The 12,674-nt window shown below is 42.8% G+C and overlaps 1 pseudogene; it reads right to left on the bottom strand.

Annotated features, from left to right (window-relative positions):
- Positions 1-10,679: 10,679 nt before the first annotated feature.
- Positions 10,680-11,609, bottom strand: LOC106722646 (annotated as a pseudogene).
- Positions 11,610-12,674: the final 1,065 nt, after the last annotated feature.

Genomic DNA, 12,674 nt, shown 5'->3' with positions numbered 1-12,674 from the left:
GAACGGGTCGTTAGCCATCAATGTATCGGATGCCCAAGATTGGCGCTCGTATTTTTACCCCATCTTAAGGGCGGCCAGACTCAGTCAGTGGTGCCATGGCTACGACGCGCCCTCCAACACGGTCAATCTCCCTCATGAGGTAGTTTTAATCAAATGGAAAGTTCAAAGCTGTGCATTAATTAGTACGCCGGCCCCTTTAGGGCTGCTATGGGCTTGCTCGGATGGGCAGCTTTACACTAACCTCCCGGCCGCCCGAGAGTCGCTATCGCCAAGTTAGCTGAACAAGTTGAGCTTCTAGCCAATAGTACCGAAACATCCCTGCGGTTATTAAACCATCAATTACAGGCTACATCGCACATGACCATGCAAAACCGCTTAGCCCTCGACGCGATGTTACTACATCTGGGAGGCGTGTGTCAATTCCTTAACCTGTCTAGGGAACACTGTTGTATTAGCATACCTAACGTTACTATTCCACTAGAAGATCAACTCAACCGCATAAAACAAATTGCTGCAGACATCAACAACGTCGCTGGGATCGGGAAGGGATGGTTAGCCGACATTTTCGGCTGGATGGGATGGGACATGTCATCTTGGTTAATGCATTTACTAACTCCCCTCATTACCTTGTGTTTACCATTAATTGTAATAGCCATTGTTGTATGTATGGGTTGTTGTATTTTACAGTTTGTTAAAAAGCGATTCATTAAGCTATCTGCTTATGTATATACTTGCTTGCCACCTGAATCCTGTAATAATGATGAATTCCTGGACGAAAATTATCTATAACTTGAGCTCTTAATATATTGTGTCATGGCCAAGGGGGCATGTCATAACCAAGTCAGTTAAGTGACCCTGCCACAATAGAACCACCCTAAGCAACTGCCGCTATCTCCAAAATTTGGTCACGTTCCGCCTCATTAGCTATTCCCACCTGGCAGTCTGTCATTGGCTACTCAAAACATACAAAAGTCCGTGCAGCTTCCGCCCAAGTCGGAGACCTCTGAGCACGCTGCAGAGTGACCTCAGAGAGCTCTGGACACGTGACAGAGTGAATTGGCAACCTGATCAACCACCAATTTCTCCCCGTCATCGACCGGCCCTCTTTTGCATGCTTGTTTCGTCCACGGACTCATCTCGTCAACTTGTTGCGTTACCTCTGTTATCCGTAACTATGTAAACAACCTCATAGCCTGTGTCGTGACCACCAGCGGCGTAAGTAAAATAATCTTTGAAACCGATACACTGTGTCTCGCCTCTCCATCCACCAGCCCGCCTGACGACCGATTAATTTGTACCCCTCAAGTTGGCTCTAGCCGTCTGAGACACACACAAAACCTGGGCATACAGGGAAGGCTACTCTCTGGTGGGGCAGATCGCTTGCTTTGCACATACATAAATAAACCTAAGTATTCAAAATGTAGCTCTTAAAATGGTAGGGGTAGGAAGAGTGTCCTTCCTGGTTGCTGTATAACCTGTAGCCTGGTACTTAGAGCACTGTGAGCCAATATGAGATAGATTAATGTGGAAACTCATTTCTGGGTTGTACATGAGGCATCTAAATTTCAACATTATAACCAGGTTGCATATATGAAAAAAAAAACAATAGTGGAAAGATAGGATAATACAAAAGAATAAGTGGGTGGTCCTTGTCCCAGCAGCTTTATATAATGTTGTCTTAGAACTAGCATGAGGGTGTGTGTAACTGGCTGCAAGTTGGCTGCCTGGATAAATTAGCCAGATGGTAATAAGTTGCTGGTCAAAGGGGCCTCAGCTGGCTCAAGTGATTAGCAATAATGAGGGGAAATTGACTGGATGTCTGGAAATGAAGAGACAGGATGAGGAAGTGAGGGGAGGATGACTTGGTGGGTGGAATATTTGTGTTGAGCTGAGGATTCTTATCAGGAAGAAGGAAGGCTACAATGTAAGCACTAACTCATACTTATGGACATTCACTCTGGATTTTTTTTTAAATGTTGTGATGAGCTGTGTGGTGCAGTTTAACCCAGAGCTTTGAAGCATGTGTTGATGGTTGGAAAGAGAGACTTTGTGGCTGGGATTGCTTATGTTTATTTTTTACCCTTGTGGAGCACAAGACCCCAAAACATTAGAGCTGGTGGTGCTGGGACAAGGTTAAAGGTGTATTCATTTTTGCTTCAGCTTTCAGCTGAACCCTGGAGAGCAGGAGATCTCTGGGCATTAAAGTCTGTATTTGATGGGACCAGGTTAAAAAGGGTTCAAGGTCTGACTAATCTTGAAGAAGCTAGGCTAATGTGGCCTTTGCTATGGTGTGGTATAGAATTTATTCCTATAAGTTTTTCAGGGATTGAAGCATAATGGAATAAAATTTCATTTTGGTAACTTAAAGGTGAAATAGAACTGGAGGCTTATTGAGGAAAGACTGCTTAGGAACATTCTGATGATGATGCATCTCTGAGTTCTGATGTTACATGCTTTTAAAAGAAAGTAGTGGTTACTGTCACGGAGTACAAATATGCAGTAATTAAGGTAGGGAACCTTTGCAACTATAAAACAGACCAAGTCACTGAGGGTTTCTCAGGCCTTTCACAGGTTTAGGAGGGTTGCACAATCTGTCTTGGTCCTATGAAGCTTTCCCACAAGGCAAGCTTTGTAATCTACCTCCCCAACTCATCTCATAACCTTATAGGACCCCTATAATTTGGCTAATGCCTTGCTTTCCTCTGAGGACAGGAACAACAGGACCCAGTCTGCTGGTTGATATTCTCAAAGCTGGGGATTTTTATTATAGTGTTTCTTCTGAGTCTATTTGTTTTCTCTTGGGTAAATATTCTTGCAAGATCCAGTCCTTCCCAAATTTGGGGAATATACTGAACTATATTTGGGGTCTGAGGCCCTGTATCTGCCAGGCCTCTGGAAAAAGGTCTACTATACCCTGAGTGTGCTTCCTACATAGGAGTTGAAAAGGGGTGAAGATGATTGGGGATCTTCCCAGATTGCAAACAACAAACAGGGCAAAAGTGTATCCCACTTAGACTTCTGCTGCCACAAACATCTTTAATGGTCTGATTGTGCCTGTTCCATGGGCATTTGTCATGCAAGACACACCCATGATAGTATCATCAAAAGTTTATGGAACATTAAACTCTAGGGATGGGAGGGATGGTGTTGATTACAGGCATAGGGATGATGGGTAGAAATAGAACCTACAACAGCATTTTAGCCACTTATGTGAATTATTTGCATGGCTACATCTACTAATAAGGTATCACCCATAATAGATGTATTTCTTCATTTAGATAAGCCTTGACCTTGAACACTTAGTCATGAGTTGATGTCTCTGATGTCAAGTTGGAATGACCTTCTGGGTGAAAATGTTTTAGCAAAAAAAATTAATTGAGTACAACGCGGGGGTTATGGATGACATTAATGGTCTGACATACAAATCTTAAACCCTACTGATTAAATCCAAGAGAGGACTTGGTGTCAAAGTGTTCTTCTTTGAGGTAACCTGCAGTCCAGTAGATTCCATGCCCGGAGTCAGGCACTTGGATCCCTCAAGAAGGAATAGGGTACCTAATTTTATTATTACAATGACTGTCATGTTAAAGCAAGAGCCACACTAGTTACCCAGTAGAAACTTCAAAAAGGTAGTCAAAACTTGAGCCTCAGAATTCACAAAGAGAGAGGAAATTAGTCGTGTTTAGTGTGAGGCCAGACAGAGGCCAGGGTAAAGTTGCATCTTCCATTGAATTGGGGATATTAATTGAAGTAATGGGACCTCACCAAGCACAGTGCTGTCTTTGGAAGTTTGCTTGTCCCACAATTTTGTGTTCAAATTGACTTTTTAAGTAATATATTTTTAGAATAGGACCAATTTATACCTTCCATTATCTGTGATTCATAACTGTCAACACTTCCTGAAAAAAGGTCAATCATGAAAATCCACAGAGGAAGAGATGGTGATGCCCCTTCCATACCAATAGTTTCAGGGGTACAGCACTTGCATGATGGGGAAAATCCCTAAGGGAAAACTATGTGTTCTCTGTTTACTTTGGAAGAGAGACCCAAACCCACATTTCCAACCTCATTCTTGAGGGACCTAACCTCCAGAGAATGAGTATTTCAGGGAGAGGTCTCTTCCTTTCTCTCGAATATGCTTGTTCAGCATTCTAATGTGTATATATTGGAATTGATTTTTCACAAATCCATGGTCTAGCCACAAAATTGAATGCTCATTCTCGCACCACAGAACAAAAGCTGGGGAAAAAATAAAAGGTGAGCTATTTAATACACTTTTAGCTACGTCTAGTTTCATATGAGTATCATGCCTTTCAGGCACCTCTGCTCCTACAGTGCTTTAAAAATGTTTGATTGAGGATGGCCATGACTGTGCCAATTTCCTTAAGTTTAAGGGGAAATTGAATTGTTTAATAGAGTCAATGTCCATGCCAAACAATTACATGATGCCAGAATATTTAACACTGGGTTCCCATTAAACTATGATATTCTTTTCAAATGCTGAAATACATTCACATGCTTCTAACTATCCCCAGTATGTTCCCCAGAGCTGCCTTCACCTCCTCTTTTGCTCAGTCTGTAGATGACAGGAATTAATATGGTAATTGAGATACTGTACTGGATGGAGAAGAATCTGTCAACAACCACCAAAGTGTATCTCGGGTTTTGAAACAAAGCAGTCCTATAATACAGAACAGCAACAGTGAGGTAGGAGCTGCAGGTAGAGAAGGCTTTATCGCTACCCTCAGTAAAGTGTATCTCCTGAGGCTGGCTGAGATGATGCAGATGTAAGTGGGGTGAAACTTACAATTGTAGCTGAAGTGAGAAATGTCATCATGCTGATGAACGTCTCTGTGTAGGAGTTTATTATTGTTTCTGGTTTATTTAAGCTTATTTGTGTTAAAAAAAAAAAAAAAAAAGCATATGTATGTCCTACTTCCTGTTTGATGGAAGGACAAAGAGTAAGGAAATGGGATGTATTAACTATGTAACTGGAAGGGGAGAAAGTAGGAGAGAGTGAAAGTTGGAGATAAAGGTAAAAAAATAAATATTTTGTGAATTTTTTGGGGTCTAGAAGCAATGTTTCACAAAAAACTAAAGCTAAAATAATAATGGTTTTGATTTATGACAACAGTAGCCTAATCTGATATATTTGGAGTATTTCACAGAACTCATCTTCATAATGTCTACACAGTAGTGATTTCCATAGACAATTTTAAGTCACAGCTGAGAAATTACTAGCTACTACTTCATTAATATGGAGATTTCAAACAAATGGGGGATTGGTTTATACCATAGTTCCACAGCATTAAAAACAAACAAACAAAAGCCTCAGTCCTTGTTTGCAAACTTGGCTTACATTGAAACAGCTTCCAGTGATTATTTTTTTTTTCACCTTCCCTCAAGCATGTTTCCGGACAGAGCTGCCTCTTGAAGGACTTGGCTTCCATCAACTACTTGGAGAAGTCTGATTATAGACTGTGCAGGACAAATGAGTGCCATGATCTAAGCCTAAGGATCAAATTCGGTTTCATGTTAAATTATCTAACACTTGCTTACATCAATAAAGATAGCTGCATAAGTGTACTTCCTCCATCCAGGCAGATCTAAGGTTCTGTTTCTCCTTGTAGAAAAGATTTGATTATCCAGGTAGGTGCTTCACTACACATACGTTGCCAGAGTAGTTGGAGGAAAAAAAAAAAAAATCTTGAGAAAAGAGTTTGACACTGGAGGAGAAAGAAGTTTCTCCCAACCTGTATCCCAAGAAAGAAATCTTTAGGACATTGGTGCAGGGGGTGGAGGGACCAACTTCTGGATTCTGTCAAGTAGGTAGCATTTGGACCAAGCCCGCATCTTCTGAAGCTGGTCCATTGGGCAGCCAGCAAAGAAGGAAATGTGGTGCCAGGATGGGGGAGAGTCAGAAAAAGGGTGGATCACTGAGATGAACACAGCTCCAAGAGACAGCGAGCCCTGAATTTCTGCTGCTATTCCCATTGCCCAGTGGGTAAAAGCTGAGAGCAATGAAAGGAAATTGTTAAATCAATCAGAGAAAAGGATTTCAGAGTCAAGTATCTGTCACTAATAGAGGACGAGGCTACTCACCTTCCCTACTTGCCTTGTCTCTCTTTTTTTTTTTTAGTGTAAATGTTAAGTTCATTTTAACCTATTGATTCTTTTATCTTCAAGCTTGACATAGTATATAGTTCTCATAGTATATAGTTCTGGACTATGTGAGAGCAGTAGCCATTGTATCCTAGTCTTCAGTGGCTTCTTTTTCTTGGACCAAACACAATGTGAATCACTCACTGATCAGTCTCTTCTGCTCTCAGGGATTGTTATGATTTTCATACAGACAAAACTATTTTGCAATACATTTTATTGAACCAACTGTAAAGTCTAGAGATGTGTTGGACAACACTTTGGGTATTGAGTGGCCTGAGACATGACACTTGATGGCTGAAAGCCAGTCCAACAGCTCTACTGATTAGATATGGTCCAATCCCAGCCACTCTAATTGAACTGCTCACAGCATCTTGTGTATTTAGAATCCCACACTTTTTGAAGTGGTGGCAGGGGCACTTTACCTAAAGCTTGGCAAACAATCTTTAAAGTGCCCTGCCACCATTTTAAAGAACACAGATGCAGAATACGTGAGGCTAATTATCACATTCCAGGGCTTGGGCCACAAGTTACACGTAAACCAGTTTGACAGATCAGAAACTGGTTTAAACCTGTAATAGAACTGAAGCTCTGCACATAAACCAGGTTAAAAATGGCTGAAACTTATTTAAGATAAACCTGGTTGAAAATAGTATCACCCTTATCTGATTTGGGTCAAACTGGTTTATGAAACTTCTGTCCCAGACCCCTTCCTTGTTCAAGTTAAATCAGTCCCCCAGCAGCTTTCCAGCCCTGGGCTGTGCTGTGCTGTCTGTTCCAGAGAGCAGGGATGGCCCTGGCCCTCTTCACCCTATCCGGAGAAGTGAGGGCTGGCTGACAGTGGGGGATGGGGGTGGAGGTCAGCCCAGCTGGGGATACAGCCCAGCCTACAAGGGGGGGGCTGCCCCCCCCGGCAAGCCCTGGTTGAGTCTGGACCGGGGGGGGGGTGGAGGGGGGGAGTGGCGGGTTAAACACCCTTTCCCTCCACCCAAGTTTACTGCTGGCTGTGACTGGACTACAGATCCCAGAGGCATCTAGAAGCAGGAAGAGGAAGTAATGTGTAACCCTGCAAAGTCCTGCCACCGTGTGTATGTGGTTTGTTGGGTTTTTTTACTACAAATCTCAGAGACCTTGGGGGGCAGCAGGAACAGGAAGAAAACACACAGTCCATACTAGATATACTAGACTGCTGTCCTCTAGTGCCCTCTGGATTCTGGCCTGGGCCACTGCAGGCATGTGGGCTGCATTTCCTGAATGTTCTCAACTCTTTTATAGTTGAGATTTTGTGTTTACCAGCTTCCCAAAGCACATATGGGACATGGCTGGAGCTGAGCTCTGTGATTCTAGGGGCCTAGAACAACATAATTTAGATGGCAGGACCCAGCCAAAGTAGAGCGGGCAAAGGCCACTGGGCCTCAGCCCAATAAGTACCAAACACCTGATGCAAAACCACCCTGGCCTCTAGAAGCAGCCTCCCTGTCTAATTATAACACTAAGGTGTGGCAGGAAATACAATACAGTGCAACTCTGAGAGGCCACAGAGGGTGACCAAGGTGGGATCCAGGTCACTGCCAAGGGTTGACTTTGCCAGCCCAGCATCAGATCTGTTGCACCTTGTCAAGAATGGTTCCTACATATTCCATAAAATTGTAATTACATAGCATATAACTATTCTTTGGATCAAATGATCTCCATATCCTACCATCACAGATCACAGCTAGTTTTTTGTGCCCACCCCCAGTGGCACGTGATTGGCTGGGTGTGAAGCCCATCACCCCATGGAGCCACAACTGGTCATGGGAAAGCAGGGTGCAGGGGTGGTGGCAGTGGCAGCTGCTGTGTGCGAGCCTGTCACAGGCCAACTGGGCACTGTGAGTGTATCAATTTGGTTGCAGGCTGACTGGGCGCTGCAACCGTATCAGCCACTGGGCTGTTTGGATCAGGATCAAGGAGGTGGAACTGGGAGTGAAGCTTTCACTTATAACAGTAAAGATAAATTTTACTTATAGCAACAAAAATATGTTTTAGCAGCAAAATATGATTTACACATATAACAGTTAATAAAAAGGTTAAGCAAATAAACAGACAATATAGCAATAAAAGTTAAAAAATTGGCAGTGATAATAAAAACAGACAGACAAATTGACAAAGAGTTCCCACTTGATTGGCCAACTTATCGATAGTCCCTCAGTGCCAGGTACACACGTCAAGTTGATCCAGCGAAGTCGGGCATCCCTGATTGACTCTGTTGGAGGGAGCACTGGGGAAGATCCCTCAGTCAGGATCTGGTCCTTGCTCACACTGGGAGTCTGGGCTTGGAAGAGCAATGACCATTCTGTTCCGTCCTTCCTACTGGTCACCTGACGTGCGTGTTCCTTTATATCTTGTCCTATGCTAACCTGTTGGTTTAAGAGCCATTCAGTCTTACCCTACAGCTGTTACCCTATGGGGTTAAAAGGTGTTAGAAATTATTATAATAGGTTACTGCCTAAACTTGGGTTTACCCAATAAGCAAATTATACCACATCACTTTGGGGTCTGAGATTAGCAGTTTTTCCCGCCTAAATTCAACCCACTTAGTTACTTCCTTTTGGAATTTTTTGAAATGTGTTAATTATACCTTGTGGTCAGGTTTGTCATTTTTACTGACCTTTAAGCAAAAACTGTAAGATCAGCTAGCGTTTGCAGTTTTGTTTTCTAGTTCTGCTTCTTGGGGCCCATGTTAGTGTTATGATTGGTACAGACAGTTAATTTTAACATTACGGTTATGCTTCTGACAGACAGGACACGTCTGAGGGATATAATCTTGCAAGCTTTGCCTTAGCTAATATTAACTATATGCCATTGCTAGATGCTCTCAAGAAGCAAATCTTTTTTGTTATAATTTGTTGATTAACCCCTTTGGTTCTGGCCATCACAGAGCCTTCCCCCCCACTCCATCCAGCACCGCTGTTACATGCACCCCTGGGAGGGCATAGGGGGAGGGGGCATGCCCCCAGATCAGCCTGTGAGGCAGGATGGGTTGTGGGCTGCTGTGGTCTGGGGCCAGGGCAGTACTGGGCTGTTCCCAGTGGGGCAGTTGGGCCGTACCACACTGGGACAGGGTTGGGGGGACTACAGTGAATTTTGCAGTGGCTGCAGCCCCTCCCATAGCCCTTTTTCCAGTGCCACCACCATCCCTGGATGAGCTGCTGGGCTCCAAGTGTCCCATAAACTGGCCCAGCTGCAGTCCCATTCATGATGAATGAGGGCCAGGCTGGGCCACTTCATGGGACAGTCCCCACAGTACTTGAGGGAGTGGGACAGGGGTGGATGATTCACTCTTACCCCTTCCCCACTTCCTCCTGCACTATGGGGGTTTGATTCCCCAGCCCCACTCCCTCCCTCATCACCATGGCGGGGGTGGGGTGGGGGGGAGCAGATTGAGGCCCCTGCAGTGAGGGAAGGAGCAAGGGCTGGGGTGAGTGCGGCCCGGGCCAGGTGAGGTGGTGGGACAAATGGAGGCCCAGATGGCACTGCTTTTCCCATCGCCTGGCCCGGCTGGGGGGGCCCCCCCCCCCCCCGCATGGCCCTTTCCCCTCCCTGCCTCCTGAGGATATACTCTGAGGTTTTTTTTCCGAGACAGGAATTCAAAAGGAAAGGACTGGGGAACGTCGAAGATTGCAAACAAAATATAGGGCAAAAGTGTATCCCACTTCAAGGGTTCTACTGCCACAAACACAGAAGTCAGGGTAGAGTTAGACCTTATAGACTGAATCAGACAAGCGAAATAAAGTAATTGGACCACATTTAACATAATCCAGTCTCTGGAAAGTTTTTTTTGTCCCAGAAATTTATGATCAAATTCACTTTTTAAATTCCCTTAAAAAAACAGCACTATACTATACTATACTATACTATACTATACTATACTATACTATACTATTAATAGCTGTCAAGTGAAAATACAAGGAATAAGTGATGTTGGTGCCATACCAATAATTTAGGGGTTGAAGCAGCCACCTGAGAAGCAGGGGGTCCCTCAGGAAGAAGCCCATCTTCCCTGTCCAGTTGGAAGTGTTGGTCAAAATTCACATTTCAATAATGAGGTTTGAAGGGCCTAGCATCTAGACTAAGGAGTATTTCAAGGTGAAACTTTCTGTCTCTCTCTGGTTGAATATGCTCCTTCAGCATACTAACAGATTAATTGGGATCAGTGTTTCTCAAGTCAGTGCTCTAACAAAACTAAAGACTCATTCTTGTTCCCCAGAATTAAAACTGGAAAATAAAAGGTGAACTATTTCCAACACTCCAGCACAGATTGCTGAAAAAGAACTCATACTTTTCATGCATGTCTGCCCCTACAGTGCCTTTATAAAAGGTTGGATGGAGGACAGCTATAAGAGCACAAAGATTCTTATCGTTAACTTAACTGGTTGGGTATTTAGTCTATAAATAATTAAATGTTATTATGAGGTCATGTAAAACACAGTTCCCGTTAGTGTATGACTTAAAAAAAACCCAAAAACATTGACATGCATTTACATGCCTTTCACTTTCTGCAGTATATTCGCAAGAGCTGCTTTTTCCTTCTTGTTTATCAGGCTGTAGATGATAGGATTTAACATGGGAGTTAAGATATTGTACTGGATGGAGAAGAGTCTGTCAAGAATGACCAAAAAGGCTGAACTAGGTCTCAGATATCTAACCAAACCAACCCCATAATACAGAATAACCACAGTGAGGTGGGAGCTGCAGGTGGAGAATGCTTTACCCCTACCCTCAGCAGACCGTATCTTCAGGATGGTGGAGATGATGCAGATGTAAGAGACCAGGGTGATGGAGATTGAGGTCAAACCTGAAATCATAGTTGAAATGAGAAATGACATCTTACTGGTGAAGGTCTCTGTGCAGGACAGTTCGAGTACAGATGGGAACTCAGAATTGAAACTGTGTACTTCATTGTGCCCAGAGAAATGCAAATGTAATATAGGAGCAGTGTTTGTCAATGAATAAAATATACCAATCACCCATGCACCTCGCACCACTTGTATGCATACTTGCTTATTCATTGTCCCCACATAATGCAGTGGGTCACAGACGGCAGCATATCAATCATAGGACATTGATGATAGCATGAAAATTTCTGTACAGGACACCAAAAGAATTAAGCTCATTTGGACAAGGCAACCATCAAAAGAAATGTTTTTCTTCTCTGCCAAGAAATTCTGTAGCATCTTTGGGACAGTGACTGAAGAGTAGCAGATATTAAGGAAGGATAAATGGAAGAGGAAAAAATACATAGGGGTGTGAAGGTGAGGATCAGATTCTGTCACCACCATGATGACCCCATTCCCCACCACAGTTAATAGGTATATAAGTAGAAACACCAGAAAAAGGAAAGGCTGGAGTTGTGGGTCACTGGAAATGCCAGACAGTATAAAATAGCTGACAGTTGTTTGGTTCCCCATAACTGTTTGCTCACCAACCTGTGACCTAGAAGAAGAAATAAAAGAAAGATTCATTAAACAATTCCCATTTAGAAAGTGTATTTCTCCATTTATGGGTAAAGCCATCTTGATACGGATAGCCTTATCATGCTGTCTAACCCTCTACGTTTCCAAATAACTTTGGAGAAAAATAGATTTCTGGTGAGGAGACTCTCGCTAACAACAACTTAAAAGCAAGCTTTCTTAAATCTTTGGGTTTATTCTTGTCCTTGGTTTCTCTCTCAAGTTCCTTTTGTAGAAAAAAATTAAACACAATTTTTTTTTTTTTTTTTTTTTTTTTACCAATTTCCTGCCTGATAATAGCAGGAGGAGGAGTTGAAGGAAATGACATGTATTCTCAATGACATAACAATGCAAGTGTAAGGTAAAAGAGGGACAGAGTGGTTGTTAGCAGAAGGAAAGGTTATTTCTTTTTTCTTGGTTTACTTTTTTTGGTGCTAGAGGCAACGTAACACTAAAATTCAAGCCAATATAATTATGATATTGATTATGATGTCAATATCCTAAGCTGGTATATTTGGAGTATTTTACAGGATACATTATTATAGTATCTAAGCAGTAACTATCTTAATAGATACCTTGAGTCAAAGCTTGGGGAATTAAGTGGTCACTACTTCATTAATATGTACATTGCAAATGAATGGTGGACAGAAACGCTCCAAAGTTATAGAGCACAAATAAATAAATAAATAAACAAGTCCCTCATTCCAGTTGTTCAGAAATGCTTGCTAAAATCTCCCTCTCCCCTCCCCCAGTGATTTTCACATTAACTCAAGCACATTTAATGACTAAGCTGCCTCCCAAACAAAAGACTATTCACTTTCCCTGCTTTCCTTTCTTCTCTTTTGAGAGGGTAAATGTTAGGCTTGTTTTACCATTTTGGCTCTTTTATTTTCAAGTCTGACATAGTACAAAGTGCTGGACTCTGTCAAAGCAGTACCCATAGTATATTAGATGTCATTGATTTACACACACACACGCACGCGCGCACACACACACACGCGCGTGCACACTGAACACCCCATG

This window comes from Alligator sinensis, unplaced genomic scaffold (genome assembly GCF_000455745.1).
Source record: "Alligator sinensis unplaced genomic scaffold, ASM45574v1 scaffold174_1, whole genome shotgun sequence".
Taxonomy (NCBI): Eukaryota; Metazoa; Chordata; order Crocodylia; family Alligatoridae; genus Alligator; species Alligator sinensis.
The sequence above is the reverse complement of the archived record's forward strand: the minus strand, read 5'-3'. Positions and strand labels throughout refer to the sequence as shown.